Genomic DNA, 10,176 nt, shown 5'->3' on the forward strand with positions numbered 1-10,176 from the left:
TTTCACCAATTATATTATTTAGAATAGAAATATGAATGGGGTAAGGGCAGCAAGAGAGTAATCTATAATTTTATAACAACTTTCTCATAAAACATTTTTATCTCAGAACATTTTTAATCTTTGAAATGTATAAACCCATTTTCCAGATGGCAGGTTGAAGGCATGTATATGATGCCAAAATCCTGTTTGAGATGCCAAAACTTTAATCAGTGATTTGTCCACCAAATGCCTGAAAAATCAAATCCAGAGCCCAATCAAATGAATTTATGGATTTATTATTCACTTATTTTAAATTACTGTCTCTTTAAAAAAAAGCTCTCATTTTCATATTCTATTTACATGATATGAATTAGCCTATATTTAATATAATAAAGATCATGCAATATTCATTTGGAACTGAACTGCTGACCTAAAAGATAACTCAAAGCTAGTCAAATATATAGGAATATGCCTTTTTAATACTACAAATGGTCAATAATACCAACATTTTAGTTGTCACTAAATGGAGGCACAGTTCAGATTTTGTCGCTTGAGGTTAATGGTTTCAATCTAAGAATCTCTAAAGAGCTCCAAGGCTCAAAAGCTTATGGCTGCAGCTGGAGTTCAATTGACACACAGTCATGGAATCTGAGATATAATTGCCAAAGGTTACTTTGAGCAGCAGTAGGGAAAATCAAATATAGGAGTCCCATGCTCTTATAATAAATGTTTTCATCTCAAAAACACCAAGAAAAAATTCTTTGCTATATGTCAGTCCTCAAGTGTATTTATTATTTCAATTTAATAAGTATTCACCTAGTAAGAACCCAAGAGCCCAAATGAAAATAAATGATATTTATTAGTGAATAATGGTTTGTTCCAGTCTCTGGGTCTAAAATAAAGTAACCTCATCAGAAGATAAATACCAGCACAGCCCTTGAAAGTCAACAGGTAATGGTAAATAAGAACAAATGGAAAGAAACAAGGAAAATAGTTTAGAGAACTGGGAGATTGATTTTCTTATGTCAATGATATGTTCCATTTGTTTCTAGCTCTTTCATTGGCTAGCACAATTACATTAAATATAAGAATTATCTCCAGTAGATTTTGGTACATTTGAATCATACATACATGGGGCCTAAAAGAAGAAAAAGAGAGCATTTTCTGATAGGTATAATTTCTGGAAAATGACATATTTCTTTTTGTACAGATATTATATGATCTTAGATATAGTAGTAGTTTGGCCATGGCATATGTCTTTGAGAGAAGTTGCTTTCAGGCAGTAGGTTGGCCTCAAACCAAATATATCTTTAGAGAAATGTCAATCAGAAATTTCAAATAGACATCTTGAGGTCTTGCTCAAGGCGTTTCTAATTGTTATTACTGTCATGTAACTGAGGAAAAAGATGAAGTACATTTAAAGATATATGATTATTGAATGGAGGTCAAGGTCAAGAAATAAGGCTGATTCTCATAAAGGCTGAGAATTAGGAACCAGAGATTAGTCATCTATCTGGTATCTTCTCTCTTCCTGCCTTCATATAGCCTGTGTCTGCTTCCATTACCTGATTTTCTTCATGAAATGGCTCTTTCTGTACACATGCCTCCTCCCCCATACTCTGCAAAATAAAACCTGCTCCAAAAAACAGTATTTCCAGAGATTATGTCATTTCCTAAATCCAGACTAATAACTACAGTAAGAAGCTAAATCCACTTATCTGACTTTATTCAGTTACATGAGCTAAAAAAGTCAGAGTAGAGAACTAAATATAAATATATATAACTTATGAGTTATATTCATATATGTCATAAATAATACATAAATATGAATATGCATTATAATATATGAAATATATACTCAGTCATTATAACTTCTTAACTTAAAATGAGTATATGTAAATCAAGCACATAAGATCTTGAAGCTAGAGGGAAGGAGTGAGTCATGGTTTGTACCTTTCCTAACTACATGCTGGCTCACGTGCATGTAATGCTAATGTAGATAAGGGTCCAGGAGTGACACCTCATTTCCTAACTGGACAAAAATATGGTCTGATGTTAGGCTCGTTGCCATTGCTTCTCTGGGCAGGTTACTGTCAACTTTGAAGGGTGGGTAGGGGACCTCCCTTACTGCGCATATCCCTGACATGAGAGCTCCTATCTCAGCTCTTCTTCCATTCTCAACCCGCCATGAGGCAGCCCAACTCAGACTCTTACTGCTGGGGCCATTTCTCCTGACATATGAATATATTTAGTGCAGTTTTGGCAAAGTAGCTCAAGTCCAACCATCATCTGCACTGCTACCTACCACAGGAAAGTCATTACCCTTGATCAACAGCATGTGGTTCGCAGGTTTGGGGGTTGGGTGAAACAGGCAAAGAGGATTAAAACGTACGAACTTTTTACATCTGCTTTTAGATCATTTAGAATAAGTTTGAGAAATTTTGTCAGTCATTCCCAAATATATCTTGTTCTACAAGAAGGAAATCACTTAACGTTTTAAAGTTACCTCATCCTTATTTGAAACATTTGTGAAAAATAACTTCACATACAGGAAGAGAAAGTAAACAGAGATAAATCATAGAAATTTAATCTGCCACAGATGCAATGAAAACAGAAAAACTGTGGGGGAGGGGTAGAAGAAACTTGCAAATATTTCAATCAAATCAACATCAAGCATAAGTTAGATGAGACTGGGAAGATAATTACCTGCCTAGAAAAGCAATTAAATTGAAGTTTTGTCCTTTTTTTTTCTTAACAGCAGATGCTGTTGTTAGAAAGAAATAGTGGAAGCATTAATTCTGAAAACATAATATTTTAGGATTTACTTTTTCTGGAATATTTATAAATATGAAAATATGAATGTTTGGTGTGAAAGTAGACCTATGCATAATCAAATATTGTGGAAGAAGTCCAACCTCACACAGCCATTCCATCTCACCAGACCTTGAGTAGACATTATTATATTACCTGCCGGTAATAAAATGGTTCTTTTGAAACAAGTGTTATCTTCCAACACTTCCTTCTGCTTTATTGGAAAAGCAGAATCTGTGAATCCTTTCTTGATAATTTTAGGCTGTTCATCTCAACTGATTATTCATTTTACTTGAGTCCTTCTTCAAGAGAGTATCAAGGACTTTTATTTTTGTCATAGAAACCATTAATTTGCATTTGAAAGATGGGAAGTTGGGAATAAAGTCTTCAACTAATTATAATCAGGAGCTACATCTCTATGCAGAAGCCTGTGCATAGCCACAAAGGATCTAAGAGGAGTAATGCATCTGTTTTATTCCTCTTTGTGTTTTCATCAAAATTGTAGAGAAGTTTACTGGTCTCCTCCACATTCATTTCTCATCATTTCCTATCTTCATTTTATATGTGAAATATGCTTGGCCTTTCAATAGTCAATATTTCTAATTCTCTCTCTTATAATTAATTGCTCTCTTCTTCACTGTACTTTAACTTTCTTTGTTGTTTTACTTTTCTTATTGTGAGAAGAAATACAGGATAAAAGATAGATCTAATGAAGATGATAAGTAAGTATATTTGATAATTTTTATTTTGGCAGAAAGTGAGAAAGATATATTCACTGAGTATCTCTACTGAAATAACAGGCATGATATAAGTAACCAATTAGTATTTGAAATAACAACTAGCTTATATCTATTATATCTTTGAAAAAAACCTATATTTCACATACAGTAGTGTTAAAAGATAAAGCACACAGAGGTATTCTGTTAAATACCAAAACGAAACTTCAAAGGCAAGTCATCTATAAATATAAAATTAAGAAAACTGAAAAATAATATGAAGGAAAATAAAGCAACAATGAACAGAGCCATACACTCCAGTAGAAGAGTGTTGAGTAATGAAAACCATATAAAATAAAAGTGATTTCAACAAAACAGGTTCAAATTTCAAAAGACAAAAGACGGGGGAGAAACATCCCCATGACAGTAAAACAAAATAAATTAATACAAAGTAAGATTTGGTGAAAAAGCTCAAATAAAACAAAACAAAAAACCTTGAAAAATCACAAACATTCATTCAAATTTAATCAAACCATCTTGAACTCAATCCAGATCTCTATTTTATATTTTAATAATGTATACAGAAGCTTTCTGGATCATAGGAGAATTCCATTTTTGGTACTCTTAAAGAGAAAAGAATAGGTGTAAATGATATTTTAATTAAATTACAAAAATCAAAATACAACAAACTTCAAATAAATTCCCAAATATGAAAACAGGTAGTATTTAGGGTTGCTTTCATATAATAAAACATCCATCAGCATATATTTTTATTAAAAATATACGAAAAGAGATTTGGATCCAATATCCAACAAATAAACTTTAGCCATGATATCTGCTCTCAGAATATGCTAGTAGCACTCAACCAATATTATCAAGTCAGAAATGCCTCTAACTTCACATTTAATTATTATAAAATAAATCTAAATTGATTCCAAACCTTTATGTTTTATAGCCTACTTTTCATTAAATGAAATTTCATTAAATAAAATTAAAAAATAAAAAACATCTTCCTCTCAATCTTCTGGCTTTATAGAGTCCCACTGAAATCCATAAGAAAAACAGCAACTACAACAGAAGACATGTTCAAACACTGATTGATTTCTCATCTTTGGGCTTAGATTGGCAAAGCCAACAGCAAATGAATGAGAGAACTATTGCACTAATAGATACTTCGACTGTTTCCCTTGGAAATGGCAATGAGACTAATAATAGCCTGCAAAAACAATAATGAATCCTATTAGCTTTTCATGATAATGACGACGATGATGATGATTACCCTAGGTTGAAAATAAGATTACAAGAAAGAATATTGTGCAAGATGTTCTCTGAAATTACAAATGAAATATGTTCTCTACCATATGTACATTTCTTTCAGACAGTGTGTGAGGTAGCAGTTATTTTTTTGGTACATAATAACAGAAAGATCATTACAATCATGCAAATTAAATTCTAGTTATTGTTTCTGTGAAATATATACTAGGAGTTGCATATACACTTTTTCTTCCCATATCTGCAATATTACTTCTTATCTATAAGTCAGAAATCCTCTTCCTCTGTCACAGAGAGAAATTAGCTCATTTCCGACAATGGATTAAACCATCTTTAAATTTCAGCTTTTCCAGGGTAAAATTCAGTATGTTTAATTCTTATCCTAAAATTTGGGTTTATAGATAAAAATAGCTCAATTCCAAACCTCCTAATGTGTAATAATTTTGCTCACCTCATGCCATTACATTTGTTTAAAAATGGCAGTCCTCTGTTTTCAATAAAACTGATGTCAACCATGCAATGTAATAACTTGATACGACAGCAGGTGGTTTTACAGCATTATCATTATAAGTCACTTGATAAAAGTTCATGTTTCAGTAACATAAGTTATTTTCTTCAAAAAAAAAAAAAAGAACATGTACCATGCATGATTAAGCAGTCTTAAATATTATGAAACTCTGGAGAACATTATATATAGCCTTCCATCCTGACTGAACTCCAAAACAGAGAATAAATAATGAAAAATGGAAGCTGATGTTAATAGCTTGGGTAACTAATGAGAAATGTGTCACCTAAACTTAAGCCAATATTTGTCCCATAATTTGAAATCTCTTCCTATTAAATGAAATCATTTAATGTAATTAATTGTGGCTTTCCTTATGGTTACATACAAATCTCCCCTCTCTATCCACCCTCAACCATTATATACATCTTTCAAATGGCATATAATGAGGCTTGTCTGCCTTTCTCACACATCAGAGGAGGGCCATCCAGTCTAAAATGAAATGTTGGAACTTGCCTGAGGTAAATAATGATTCCTTCATCGGAAAAATGTCTCTAGGGTGCCATTTCTATTCCAGGCACTTTGTTCTGAGTGCTTATCTCTTCTAGATAGAGCTCAACCCTAAAAGGGCTTATAGACTTTTCTTTTTTTGGATACATTGAGCTGCCCAGCACTCAGTTTGTAATCTCTACGGGGGGTGTGAGTGTCTTCTAGATGGTGACTTGAAAAAGGGGAAAAGGAGTGGTCCAAAAGGAGATGGACCAGAAATTAGTAAAAATAAATTCAAATCCCATTTTTTCTTGAGGTGTATGGTTTGGGGCATATCATTTAACCTACCTGGATCTTAGTTTCCTCATTTGTTAAACCAGTGAGTGAGGAAGATAACCCCTTACCTGTGAAATCATAACATATGATCACTTTTATGCCATCTTGTCTATGATTCTTTTTTTTTTTAAAGATTTTATTTATTTGACAGAGATAGACACAGCCAGCGAGAGAGGGAACACAAGCAGGGGGAGTGGGAGAGGAAGAAGCAGGCTCATAGCAGAGGAGCCTGATGTGGGGCTCGATCCCATAACGCCAGGATCACGCCCTGAGCCGAAGGCAGACGCTTAACCGCTGTGCCACCCAGGCGCCCCTTGTCTATGATTCTAAATTAAGACTCTTTTCAATTAAAATTGAACAGCAAAAGACTGCAACTACCCAACTATCTCACAGATTGCAGTTAGTTCAAACTACTCATTTAATGTGTATGTAAACTGAAATCTAAATAACTGAAATACCTTTTCCCAAGATCAGATGGCAAATTGGTAAAAAAAATTGAAACAAGAATCCAAGTCTCACACTTCCCAGTAAAATTCCTGTACCTTCTAGCCTTCCCCCTCATTTTTTCAATATGTCTGATTGATAGAAAAATTCCATGCTTTCAAATTGCAAACATAAATTTCTCACTTATGGAGCTACCTTTCCTAGGATCACTCTGTACATTATTCATCTTGTTCATTTACATAAAAGTTACCATGTAATATCAAATTATACATAAATGATAATATAAATGTCATTCATGATTTATATGCACTTTATATATATTACATGAAGTTTATTTTATTTTATATAGATGCACGAGTACACACACAAGGAGACTTTTAACAATGTGAGTTCTCCTCATAAAATCTTCAACTCTGTGTCCACATAGGACAATACCTCTATCACATTCCCCATTCTTAAGAACAACATCCAGCCCCTTCCTAAGTTCTCTGCCTGAAATACGTGGTTACTGCCACTTAAACACTATTTAAATCACAGTAGAAGAACGCTAATTCTGACAGCTCTGTAAAATTACTTGGGTAAGTCAAAACTGATCGATTCCTTCAGATGCCCTGTCATTTTTAACCAGAGGTTTGAATTTGACTTCTCAAATACAGACCACTATGAAAAACATGACTAGGTGATGGTGTCAAAAAAAAATGGAGGAAAAAAATGGCATGGCACATTAGATGATCTTTACTTTTTCTTGTAACAACACTGTATTCAGTATTTTTTAAGCCACCGTTATTCAAACACTACAGGAGAAAACGTACACATGGGTCCTTTTCATAGTATTGCTTAACAAGAACAAAAATTAATGAATAGTAGAAATGAAAATGAATATCTCTGGGAACATTCAATTTACTTGAATCATTTGTAATCTCATTAAATCTTATGAATGCTCTCAGACCTAGGGGACCCAGAAACTATTCCATTTCTTCTCCTGTTTCTCCTTGTAGAAAGTGCCAAATCAGAGGATGAAAATTAGGAATCTATAGGCCAAGTCTGCTCTATACACATTGTACATCATATATACGTATATATTTATCAATATTATTATAATATTGAGGTTGCTGAAATTACTAAGTTGCCCACTTTGAAAAATCAGGAGATTTTACATATCCACTGGATTCTGACTTCTCTTAAATAATTAGAAAATCTGAAAACTAACCAAACCTAAGTTACCCATCTCCCTTTTCCAACCAATTCATTCTAAGCAGTAAAGTTAAGCGATAATTATCCAAGGATCTCTTGCATCTCTGCACGTCATATGAGCAAGGCATTGACTGCCCTTTCATTCTGGACAATCACATCAAAAACATTTATATAGTGAATAACTTGTGAAGATAGAATATCTTCATCCAGAGCAAAGGAGAGTTAGGCTCAATGCCTATTATAAAAGATAATAGCCTCGGCTAAGAGTTTCTGTCTTCTAAAACAACCCACTGTGTGCTGTGTGTGCAGACATCAATTGGGGACTACTTATGTTGCTCCTGCCTGTCTTCTGCAAACATCCATGGAACTGTGTGGCTAACTTGTTACCTTATAAATAAGATAGAATCTCAGACCCTTCAGAGCTCTTGACAAATTACCCTATTCATAAATTGTTTATGAATTATCTAAACTTAGTTAACTCTAATCTAAGCCAGGCCATATGATTTCAAATGTGTTCATTACTCTTATGTTCATATAAGGAAAAAATTATAAACCTCCTATACAGGTGTTCAGAATATTCTGAGTGAAATGTTCACCATCTGAATACTGACACTGTAGAGGTGGTATGCTATGGTAACAATGAACACAGGCTTTCCAAACTAACAGATCATATTTGAAATCATGGTTCCCCCACCTATTAGCTGTGTGAACTTTGGACTGTTCCTTCCATTTCTTAAGCCTTAGCCTCCTCATGTATGAAACTGGGCAATAATTCCTATGTTATAATACAGTTGTAAGTATTAAATTCAATATTTGTAAAACAGTAGAAAAAAATTTTCTTGAGAAATTCGTGTAGTAGGACAACTTGTTGACAAGCTGTTTCTTGCTACTACAGATGTAGTAGGAAGGAACAAAACAGAATGTTTAATTTCCTTTTTCAATCTCTATCATCTATCTATCTATCTATCTATCTATCTATCATCTATCTATCATCTATCTATCATCTATCTATCAATCTATCATCTATCTATCTATCTATCATCTATCAATCTATCATCTATCATCTATCTATCTATCATCTATCTATCTATCTATCTATCTATCTATCTATCATCTATCATCTATCTATCATCTATCTATCTATCTATCTATCTATCTATCTATCTATCTATCATCTATCTATCATCTATCTATCTATCTATCTATCTATCTATCTATCTATCTATCTATATCTTCCCTCCAATATTCAGGAGAGTATTCAGGCCTATATCTCCAAGTTCTAAGTTTTTCCTTATCTCTAGAGGGTATTTTTTAAAGTTGTTTTTAAAGGCCAAGAAGTCAAACCCTAGTAGGCCTTTAAGCCCACTAGCAATGGAATGTTCTATTGGGGAATCAAAGGTGAAAGAATAGAGGCATCAATTCTAGAACCTGACACTGTGAACAGAGGAAAAGCTGAACCAGTCCAAAAGCTATTTCCTTAAGGTGCCAGATGTAGCAAAGATTTAAGTTTGATGCAGCAATAAAGACTAGACTATGTAGTCTTGGCATCTTTTTTTTTTTAAAGATTTTATTTATTTATTTGACAGAGATAGAGACAGCCAGCGAGAGAGGGAACACAAGCAGGAGGAGTGGGAGAGGAAGAAGCAGGCTCCATAGTGGAGGAGCCTGATGTGGGGCTCGATCCCATAATGCCAGGATCACGCCCTGAGCCGAAGGCAGACGCTTAACGGCTGTGCCACCCAGGTGCCCCAGTCTTGGCATCTTTTTGACACCCATGTTGCAGAATAGTCCTACAGGAAGTAGTGTACCAGTGGAAAAGTCTACCCTTAAATGACCACTTTGGCCCAGGGAAAAGAAAAGTTGCCAAAGTGGCAAGTGTGGTTTTAAAAACAAACCCTTTAAGGGGTGCCTGGGTGGCTCAGTCAGTTAAGCGTCTGCCTTTGGCTTGGGTCATGATCCCGGGGTCCTGGGATGGAGCCCTGAGTCGGGCACCCTGTTCAGCAGGGATCCTGCTTCTTCCTCTCCCCTGCTTATGTGCGCACGCGCACTCTCTCTCTCTCTCTCTCAAATAAATAAATAAGACCTAAAATAAATAAATACCCTTAAAAAATAATAAAAACAAAACACTTCCCATTTTCATGCACTACACAGGAAGAAAAAAGATTACCAATGGAAAATGGCTGAAATTGGACTCCTGGCCAACTTTGGAAGTGGGGCCATCAACTTAGATTTGTTGCGTAGAAAAATAACTTGGTGCTTATTTTATGAAGATCATTAGAGAGAAATTTAAATCTGTTTAGCAAAGTGCCTGAAAAATAGCATGTGCTAAAAAAACTGGAGCTTTTATTAGTATTTTTATCTTAATCAGTATAGGCCATTCTTGTTCAAATATCTAAATTCCACGACACATGTCTATTCTTTTCTTAGATACTT

Source organism: Ailuropoda melanoleuca, chromosome 3, assembly GCF_002007445.2.
Source record: "Ailuropoda melanoleuca isolate Jingjing chromosome 3, ASM200744v2, whole genome shotgun sequence".
NCBI classification, from domain to species: domain Eukaryota; kingdom Metazoa; phylum Chordata; class Mammalia; order Carnivora; family Ursidae; genus Ailuropoda; species Ailuropoda melanoleuca.